Raw genomic sequence first — 10582 nt, 5'->3', positions numbered from 1 at the left:
TATAATGAATAGTGCTGCTATGAACATTCTTATATATGTCTGGGAAAATATGTGTATAAATTCCTGCTGGAATGCCTGGCAATGGGTCATAAGGTTATGTATATATTAAACTTTAATAGATACTGTGAACGAGTATTCCAAAGAGGTTCCCAAATTGAAATGTAAAGAGAAAAAAGAATGAAAAAATAATGGAACAGAATATCCAAGAACTTGGAGGCAATTTCAAAAGATGTAACATATGTGTAATTGTTATATCAGAAGGAGAAGAAAGAAAAAGTAGAGCAGAAGAAATGATTGAAGTAATAATGTCCAAGAACTTTCTAAAATTAAATTAATGACAGAGAACCACAAATCCATGAAGCTCAGAGAACAAGAAGGAAAAATACTAAAAACAAACAACAGCAATAACAAAAAAATAAACCCACAAAAACATCTGCAACACCTTGGCATATCATATTCAAACTGAAGAAAAACAAAGAAAAAAAGAAAACTTTGAGAGAAGCAAGAGGGGAAAAATAACACCTTACCTGTAGAAGAACAAGGATCAGAATTAAAATGAATTAATGAATTTCTTATCAAAAACCATGCAAGCAGTAAGAGAATAGAGTGAAATACATAATGTGCAAAAGAAAAAATGACAGACTTAGAATTCTATATCCAGTGAACGTATGCTTCAAAGGTGTAGGCAAATGAAAGAAATTCTCAGACAAAGAAAATTAAGGGAATTTATTGCCCTGCAAGAAAACTTAAAAGAAGTTTTAGGCTGCAGAATCTGGTGCCATGACCACCTTGGGCCTTGCAAGGCTGCTCAACCATGTTCCAGCCACAGCATGGAGAAGGGCAGGATTACCCCTTTTGTGCCATTCTTTGAGGAAAATGAGTTCTTCTCTAGGAGGAAAGTCTGAACCTACCAAACAGTCCCTTAAGTAGTCAAAGTTACCAGAAGGTCATTTTGATGTACCAGAAGGTTCCCATTGAGAGAAAGAACCACTGGAAAAATTTCCTCATGATTTTAATCCTGTTCCCAAAGAAAAGGGTGGACCCAGGGACCCAGAACCTACTCAGTACGGAGATTGGGAATGTAAAGGACGTTGTATTGACTTTTAAGTCACATACAATTTTTCTGAATATGTACATCTGAATTAACTTATATTTTATTATGTTATTTCTTACATAGTTTAAGTCATCTGATTTCTATAATGTGTTTAAAAATATATATGATAGCCAGTCCCCTGGACCAACTAATAAACAACTAGGAACAACTAGTAAAGAATCTGGAATAACTGCTGGGGGACAACCGTGACTGTCCGTGCATCATACACCAACGTGGATTGGGAGGAATGCCTGAGATTGCAGCATAGAATCAGTAAGTAATGCTGTGGACCTGTGCTGAGAGGCCCCTCCCTCCATGGCAGGCTTTGCTGCAAAGCCTCGCTATGCTAGAAACTAGCAGCACTCTCCCAGAAAGCTGAGTGAGCAAATATAGCTCAGCTGAGCTCCAACTGGTGTTTTAATTAACAAATGTGGACGGCTCGATACAAGATATGAATCCCCAACAAGCAGACAGAGGCTTTTGGTGATGACTGACCATAAAGAACAAAAAGACTCATCTGTACTGGGAGGGGGAGCCCAGAAGACCAGGTGTTACCTCTGGCCTACGAGTGAAACTGGGGGGCCACATACTGGCTCGAAAAGTGGGCTTTCTGTCCCTCTTTCTCTCTCTCAATCTGAGGGGCTCAGAGGAGAGAGCTGCAGCCATTTTCAGTGGTGAGAGCCTCAGCCATTTTCAGTTCTCAGCACTCTGACCCAGACAGGGGTGGAGATAAAAGAGACAGAGAGACTATTCAAATGCAGACAATAAATCCCTAGGGGGTGCATCTTCCCTAAGAGGAAGGAGGTGGGGCCCAGCTTTCCCTTCAGAACCAACCCCAGAGCCTGGGGGAAAACAGCCAAAACAGAAACTTGAAGGGACCCCACCTCCTTACACCAGTTGGGAGAGACAGGCTGACAGGCACCATCTGCTGAGCAGGTTAGGAAAAGCACAGCAACTGGAAACCTCACAGGAAAGTCTGTCATTCTTCTAAGATACACCCTGAATATAACCCCATTCTGAGACCTGAACCCGTTCTGGTCTGGGAAAATCTGACTGGAGTAACCAAGGAAACCAGATGCCTAGAAAACAGAGAACTACAGTCTACCTAGGAAAAACAAAGATATGGCCCAGTCAAAGGAACAAACTTACACCTCAATCAAGATACAGTTGAGATATTGTTTCACTTTAATGAAACAATGTATTAAAGATTTTCAAAGAAATATGCCAAATCAAAAACCAAATCAACAAGTTCAGGGAAGATATAACAAAAGAGATGAAGGCTATAAAGAAAACACTGGGTGAACATAAGGTAGAAATCAAAAGTTGGAAAAAACGACTGGCAGAATCTATGGAAATGAAAGGCACAACACAAGAGATGAAAAACACAATGGAGACATACAACAGATCTCAAGAGGCAGAAGAAAACACTCAGGAACTGGAGAACAAGACACCTGAAATTCTACACACAAAAGAACAGATAGGGAAAAGAATGGAAAAATATGAGCAACGTCTCAGGGAATTGAATGACAATATGAAATCATGAATGTAAGTGTCATGGGTGTCCCAGAAGGAGAAGAGAAGGGAAAAGGGGTAGAAGCAATAATATAGGAAATAATCACTGAAAATTTCCCATCTTTTATGAAAGACATAAAATTGCAGATCCAAGAAGCACAGCATACCCCAAACAGAATAGATCTGAATAGGCCTATGCCAAGACACTTGATAATCAGGTTATCAAACATCAAAGACAAAGAGAGAATCCTGAAACAGCAAGAGAAAAGCAATCTATCACATACAAAGGAAGCTTGAGAAGACTATATGTAGATTTCTCAGTAGAAACCGTGGAGGCAAGAAGGAAGTGGGGTGATATATTTAAGATACTGAAAGAGAAAAACTGCCAACCAAGAATCCTATATCTGGCAAAACTGTCCTTCAAATAGAGGGAGAGTTTAAAATATTCTCTGACAAACAGAAAATGACAGAGTTTGTGAACAAGATACCTGCTCTACAGGAAATACTAAAGAGAACACTACAGACTGATAGGAATATACAGGAGTGAGAGGTTTGGAAGACAATTTTGGGTGATGGTAGCACAGCAATGAAAGTACACTGAACAAAGATGAATGTGAGTATGGTTGAAAGAGGAAGGTTAGGAGCATGTGGGACACCAGAAGGAAAGAGGCAAGATGAAGACTGGGACTGTATAACTCAGTGAAACCAAGGGTGCTCAATGATTGTGATAAAATGTACAAATACGTTTTTACATGAGGGAGAACAAATGAATGTCAACCTTGCAAGGTGTTAAAAATAGGGTGAGATTGGGGGGAAAATACAATCAATGCAAACCAGAGTCTATAGTTAACAGAAACATTGTATTATGCTTCCTTTAATGTAACAAAGACAATATACCAAAGCTGAATGTCTTTAAGAGGGGGACATAAGGGAGTGGTATGGGACTCTTGGCATTGGTGACGTTGTCTGACTCTTTTATTCTACTTTAGTTTAATTCTTTCCTTTTGTTGCCTTTTTAGCTGTCATGTTCTTTGTTCTTTTTTTCTCTTTCTCTTTTTCTTTTTCCTCTCTACCTTCTTTGACTATTCCTCCTTCTTTATAGAAGAAATGGAGGTGTCCTTATATAGATGGTAGTGACGGTGGTGAATACATAAATATGTAACTATACAGGGAACCATCAATTGTTTACTTAGGATGGAAAGTATGGTGGGTGAACACAAAACCATCTTTAAAAAATGGGTTGATGAAGAAAACTTGAGGACACTACATTGAGTGAAATAAGTCAGACACATAAGGACAAATACTGCAAGGTCTCACTGATATGAACTAATTATAATATGTAAACACATAGACATGAAATATAAGTTACCAAGATATAGAATGAGGCTAAAGAATGGAGAGCGGTTGCTTATCATGAGCAGAGTGTTCAACTAGGTTGAACCTAAGTGTTTGGAAGTGGACAGAGGTGATGGTAGCATGTTATTGTGAGACTAACTAACACTGCTGAATGGTACATGAATGTGGTGGAAAGGGGAAGCTTAGAGTCACGTTTGTCACCAGAAGTAAAGTTGGAGGTTAAAAGAGGGGAATGTATAAAACAGTGAATCTTCTGGTGGACAATGTCTGTGATTAACTGTACAAATATTAGAAATCTCTTTCATAAACTGGAACAAATGTATGACACTATAACTAGAAGCTAATATTAGAGGGGCATACAGGGAAAAATATACCTATTGCAAACTATGTACTATAGTTAACAGTGTTTTAACATTCTTTCATCAACAGTAACAAATATACTATACCAACACTATGAGTCAATTATGGAAGGGGGGTGGTTAGGGGTAGGGGAGGAACTGAGTTTTCTTTTTTGTCTTTATTTCTTTTCTGGAGTAATGAAAATGTAAAAATTGGAAAAAATATTAATTGTGGTAATGGATGCACAGCTGTGTGATGGTACCATGGGCAATTGATTGTGCACTTTGGATCTTTGGATCTTTGGATAATTGTGTGGTCTCAATAAATAATATAAATATATATGATGGCTTTGGAAGAAAATACACTACTATAAATTGGGAAAAAATATTTCTACATTAGCACATATGACTTTTTTTAAATAATTAAATTTGGTTTTATTGAGATATATTCACATGCCATACAGTCATCCATGGTGTACAATCAACTGTTCACAGTACCATCATAGAGTTGTGCATTCATCTCCCCAATTTATCTTTGAACATTTTCCTTACACCAGAAAGAATAATAAGAAGAATAAAAAATAAGAGTAAAAAAGAACACCCAAATCACACCCCCCCATCCCACCCTATTTTTCATTTAGTTTTTGTTCCCATTTTTCTACTCATCCATCCATACACTGGATTAAGGGAATAGCACATATGACTTTAAATCTATTGAGGTATGGAAGTGATTAGAGCTGCAAACTTTTGCTTCATCATTTTTCAGTTTAAATTAATTAGTTACTTGTAAAATGAAAATAAAATAATTTTTTAAATTGTATTACCATATGCTAGGTAACAGTGACTTTTTAAATGTGAGTTAACTAATGCATCATAGTTTGAGAAGGCCACAGTAACTACAGAAAATCTTTCAACAGGGAGCTGGATTACTTGCTTTGAAACCTGACTCCACTTCTTACTAGCCATGTGATCTTGGGTAAGTTACTTACTTTCTTTATGCATTAGTACCCTTTGTGTAACTTGAAAATAATAATAGTTCCACTTCATAGGGTGGTTTGAGGGAGAATTAAATAAGTAAATATATGTAAACCACTTGGGGCAGTGCATAACACATAACTCTCATTAAATCATAAATATTTTTTTCCAGGTCTTTAGAGTCTCTGTGGAGGACGATTAAGAAACAGCTATTTGAAATACTTCAGTTGGAATTGTTTTATATGTATGCAACATTTAAAAATCATCAGTTGAAAAATAGTGATTATTTGCTTGGATGAACTGAGATGAAATATGTTAGTTTGTAAAACATAAAATTCAGGTACAGAGGGCAAATATGAGAAAAGCAGGGAATGGAATCTGCCAGCCTAGTCAGATTTGATGATTCAAAAGCTCCTATGCTATGGCCTTTTGATAACTGGGTCAGGAAAAGTCAAGTCCAGTTTATAGATCTGGAATGAGGGAAGGTCAGGAATTGCTGGGCTCCCTTAGGTGTTCTTTGCTACAGATCCTTGGCCTCATGTAGACACAGAGATTGGGCCTTTATCTCCAGGCTACTCTTGAATTACTTAGGAAGAAAGGGTTAGCAGACTCTATGGTAAGCAGGATGCCGTGGGCTGATAGTTGTGTGATATTATTTGAGAAGATTGTAAGGAGACCTATTTAAGAAAATAAATTTTTTAAAAAGTATATTCTATCCAGAAATACACTAATAGTGCATGAATAAGGACTAGTCATTTGGCTTTTATATCAGTTATCTCTTAGTCAGTGTTTGTTCTAGTTGCAGTTACTGTGTATGTTGTGAATAATAACACATTGCTTTTTAAATATCCTGTAATTTAATCAGCCTCCAATTAGCCCAAATTAGTGAAGGTTTTTATTAGGTTAATTCAAAAATGTTACTTCAAATTATTTTGTATTGTGTAGTCTTGCTTGTGTTTTATGGTAGTCATCGTTATATGTGAATGAGAAAAGACAATTTATATACTTCAAATGCTAATGCAACAACCAAAGAGATGTATTAAGATAATAGAATCTTTACCTCTCTTAATAGTAATGTATTTCATGACAGATACCAAAACATTTATGGTCTTTCTGTCATCCAACATTAATGACAAAACTTGAGGACTCTCAATTTGGAACGCAAAAGATGATGTGGGCTTCATGGAAATGTGTTGGTCAGATCTCTTTCTGCAGAAACAAGAGCTGACTGAAAACCCCAGCTGCTGACCTTTGGCATCCACTATTATGTTCTTATTGAGGCCATGCTTCCCCCAAAAATGACTGAGCATACAGATGCTATTAACGCCAGCCCATTCCTCTGATGGGTGAATTTGGTTCAACAACTCCCCATAGGCCTGCTCAAAACTTTTTTGGAATGTGCTGCAATCCAAGACTTCCTACCAATTCTCATTTTCTTTCCTCTCCTTCACAGTTGTCAGATCCTACCTGCTCCTCCCTTTTATCATTCACAGACATCTCCCCCAATACATCTCTTTCACATTTAATCCAGTCTTGGCATCTGTTTCTTAAAGAACCCAAAATAACATGGATGATTTTTTTACATTTTTATTGTGAAATATATACTAAAATGTGATAACTTTCAAGTACAATTTAGCTAGTCAGAGAGTAAATTTCAAAGAATGCTATGGGTTACAGTTAATATGGATGATTTTTAAAACACACTCGTAAGCATGTTTTCAGAAAATGTCACTGGCTTTTTCCAGTGTAATCATAGTTTAAACAATTTTACATTGCTTGGTGTTATGGATTGACTTGTGGCCCCCCAAAAGATATGCTAAATTTGTAATCTCCAGTAACTCAGAATGTGATCTTATTAGGAAATAAAGTCATTATGCATGGAATTGAGTAAGTTAAAGTGAGGTCATACTGGAGTACAATGTCTCTTAATCCAATATGACCAGTGTCCTTATAAGAAGAGAAAATTTGGACAGACAGAGAAGGGACAGTCATGTAACAAAGGCAGAGATTGAATTATTCCACAAACCAAAGATCACCATTGATTGCAGATAAGCCACCACCAGAACCCTACAGATTCAGAGGAAGTGTGGCCCTGCCAACACCTTGATTTTGGACTTCTTGCCTGTGGAACTGTGAGACAATAAAATTCTATTTTAAGCCATGCAGTTTATAGTACTTGGTTTCAGCAGCCCTAGCAAACAAAGACTCTAAGGGAATTCTGTGAAATAAGTTGAGCTTTTATATGTAAGACTCATACCATGAAACCTTGTACATATTAGGTATTTTAGTTGAATTGAATTATGTCCAGCATTTTCTCTTTCTTTGATGTCAGTTGCTGTGACCTACCATCAATCAAAATATAACGTTACCTATTAAACTTTTAAGAACAAACTTAAAAGCCATATTCTGGTAGCTAATAACAAATGTTAGTTGGATGGCTAGAGTAGTTTACAGTGAGCAAATTTTGCAATAGCAGTTGTTAATGATGTGTCAGCAATTTTAATAATTTCAAAAGAGTATTTTCTTTGGATTCAGTTTTGCTGAGATGTGTTCATATATCAGGTGGTCATCCATGGTGTGCGGTCAACTGTTCATAGTGCCATCGTGTGGTTGTGCATTCATCACCCCAATCTATTTTTTTTTGAGCATTTTCTCTGTACCTGAAAAGGTGGAAATAGGAATGGAGAATGAAAGTGAGGGGGAGTGCCCAGGTCATCCCCCCCCACCCTATTTTTCATTTCATTTTTGTCCCCTTTTTTCTACTCAAACATCCATGCACTGGATGGGGGGAGTGTGATCCATGGGGCTTTTGGGGTCGCACTGTTGCCGTTTGTGGGCTGCATTGTTATACAATTATAGATGAGTAATTTTTTTAAGTATAACATAAGAACAGCATTGGGTGATTAATCAATGTTGATTGATCAATTAGGAAGGAAAGTAAAATAAAGGTATATGTATCAAAGAGTGCCTGGCAAGTTCATTCATTCAACTGATTCACTTAATCAATGTCAATTGTTTACCCACTTTGTGCCAGATACTCTGCTAGGCTCTTCAGATTTGATGATGAATGAAGCAGAGCCCCTCCCATCCTGGCATAAAGTCTGGTGGGTTTGATTTGCATTTAAGAATTGTTCCACAAGGCAGCTGAGGACTAAAAGGCATTGCAGGTACTTCACTCCAAACAAACCAAAGGGGAGTTCATAAGTTTGATGAGACTATACCACTTTTTAGGCTTTTGGTACTAAATGACTCTTCAAATACCTGGATTTTCACCTCTTTAAGTCAAAACTGACTCTGTGGAATATTTATTAATTGAGTATTCATTCCATGATCAAACATGTCCTGATTTTGCCATAATCATCCTCCCTGGACGTTGATCAAGAAGAGATGGAGCAAGCAGAGTGATATAATTAAGATTCCTGGGCATGTAAATAGCCCTGAGAAGAGCATTTTTTGGTGGGCATCTATCTTTCTGCACAATACTGGAACTAAAGCTGCCCCCACCTTTAGTAAGCTAGGAATGGTTGCCCTGAATGATCTATAAAGATTGTTGAACTATCCATGAATGTGAGGATGTGTTCTTGTGAATATTAGTAAATATTTATGATTAATAAACTCTTAACATCAATAAAAAAGATGTTCTTAGTGCTGAGGGAAAATTATGTAAGTCAGATATTAAGATCTACATGCGAAAGGAAGAGCATTGGAGAAGGAAGAAATGGAGGAAAAAATAAATTCTTTTGTAATTTTATTCTACTTGATTGAAAAGATAATTGCTGGCTTAAAGTAATGATGGTAGATACATTGGGTGATTATAGCATATGGGTAAGTGAAATGAATGACAACAGTGTCACAAGGGACAAGAGGGAGAAATAAGGAATTACACTGCATATGAAGCATCACACTGTTATTTGAAGGTGGATTTAGATTAGTTAAAAATATATAATGCAGACCATAGGGAAACCACTAAAATATTTTTAGAAAGGATAATTGATATGCTAAGAGTTGACAGAAAATGAAATCATATAAAGGGAGTATATAAAGTGGTGCTCAATTAAAATCACAAAAAGTAGAAAAAGAAAGGGGAAAAAGAAACAAAAAACAAAAGCAAGAAACAGAAAACAGTCACAAATATGGCCGCTAGTAAACCAACTATATCAATAATCATGAGAAATGTGAATAGTCTAAATACACCAATTAAGACAGAGATTGTCAAAGTGGATACAAAAATGAGACCCAACCATATATCGTCTACAAAAAAATCTCACTTTAAATATAGAGGGCTTAGAAGCAATGACATCCCAGTAATAACGAGCACACTTAGAATGCAGATCTTGGTTTCTAATACCATTTTCCATTAAAAGGGACCAGAGCACCTCGGATAAATGACTGATTCTAAGACTGCAGCAGGAAATATACAAGATGAACTTGTAGTATCTTGTAGTACCAGAAAGTAAGGAAGTACTCAAACAATCCCCACAATGATTTCAGTAAGTCAAAAGGACACAGGAGCAAACTGAAGGATCTCCATATTCCAATTCTGCAACAATTTGAGCTACAAATTAATTAAAATAACATTGGATTATAACCCAAAGTACAAAACAAATATCCATGAATTTATGCTGATATAAAATTGACCAAATAAATAAATATATGGGTGGGAGAATAAAAAATTCCTGTGCAAGAATTCCAAATAATTTATGTAAATATTCCACCTTCAAGGAGGTGGAGCATACTTCCCCCTTGTTAATATGGGCTGTGCAGCGTGACTTCCTTCTAAATAGGATAGTATGAAAAGAAGGGAAAAAAGAGTAACTTTACTGTGGAGAAATCTGACAAAAATCACCTCAGCCAAGGTCAATATCAATAATGATGCAATGTTGATAGTATGTACCCTTGATATGATGTGATGAGAATGTTAGTTTATGCCTGTGGTCTTCCTCCCCAAAACCCATAACACTTGCTAATAATGAGAAAAACACCAGACAAATTCCAACAGAAGGGCATACTATACAATACCTGAACAATACTACTCAAAACTATTGAGGTTATAAAAAACAAGAAAGTCTGAGAAACTGATTGCCAAGAAGAACCTAAAGAGACATGGTGACTAAATGTCAAGTGATATTCTGGTTGAAATCATGGAACAGAAAGAGGACATTAGGTAAAAAACTGAGGAAATCTGAACAAAGTATCAACTTCAGGCAGTAATAATTTATCAACATTGGCTTCTTAAGTGTGACAATTATGCCATGGTAATGTAAGATAGTAATAATAGGGGAAACTGGGTATAGGGTATAGGGAAACT

General features: G+C 36.6%; 1 pseudogene; it reads left to right on the top strand.

Annotated features, from left to right (window-relative positions):
• Positions 1 to 780: 780 nt before the first annotated feature.
• LOC119522098 lies at positions 781 to 1107 on the top strand (annotated as a pseudogene).
• Positions 1108 to 10582: the final 9475 nt, after the last annotated feature.

This window comes from Choloepus didactylus, chromosome X (assembly GCF_015220235.1).
Source record: "Choloepus didactylus isolate mChoDid1 chromosome X, mChoDid1.pri, whole genome shotgun sequence".
NCBI lineage: Eukaryota > Metazoa > Chordata > Mammalia > Pilosa > Megalonychidae > Choloepus > Choloepus didactylus.
Note: the sequence above shows the minus strand (reverse complement) of the source record. Positions and strands in the feature narration are given on the sequence as shown.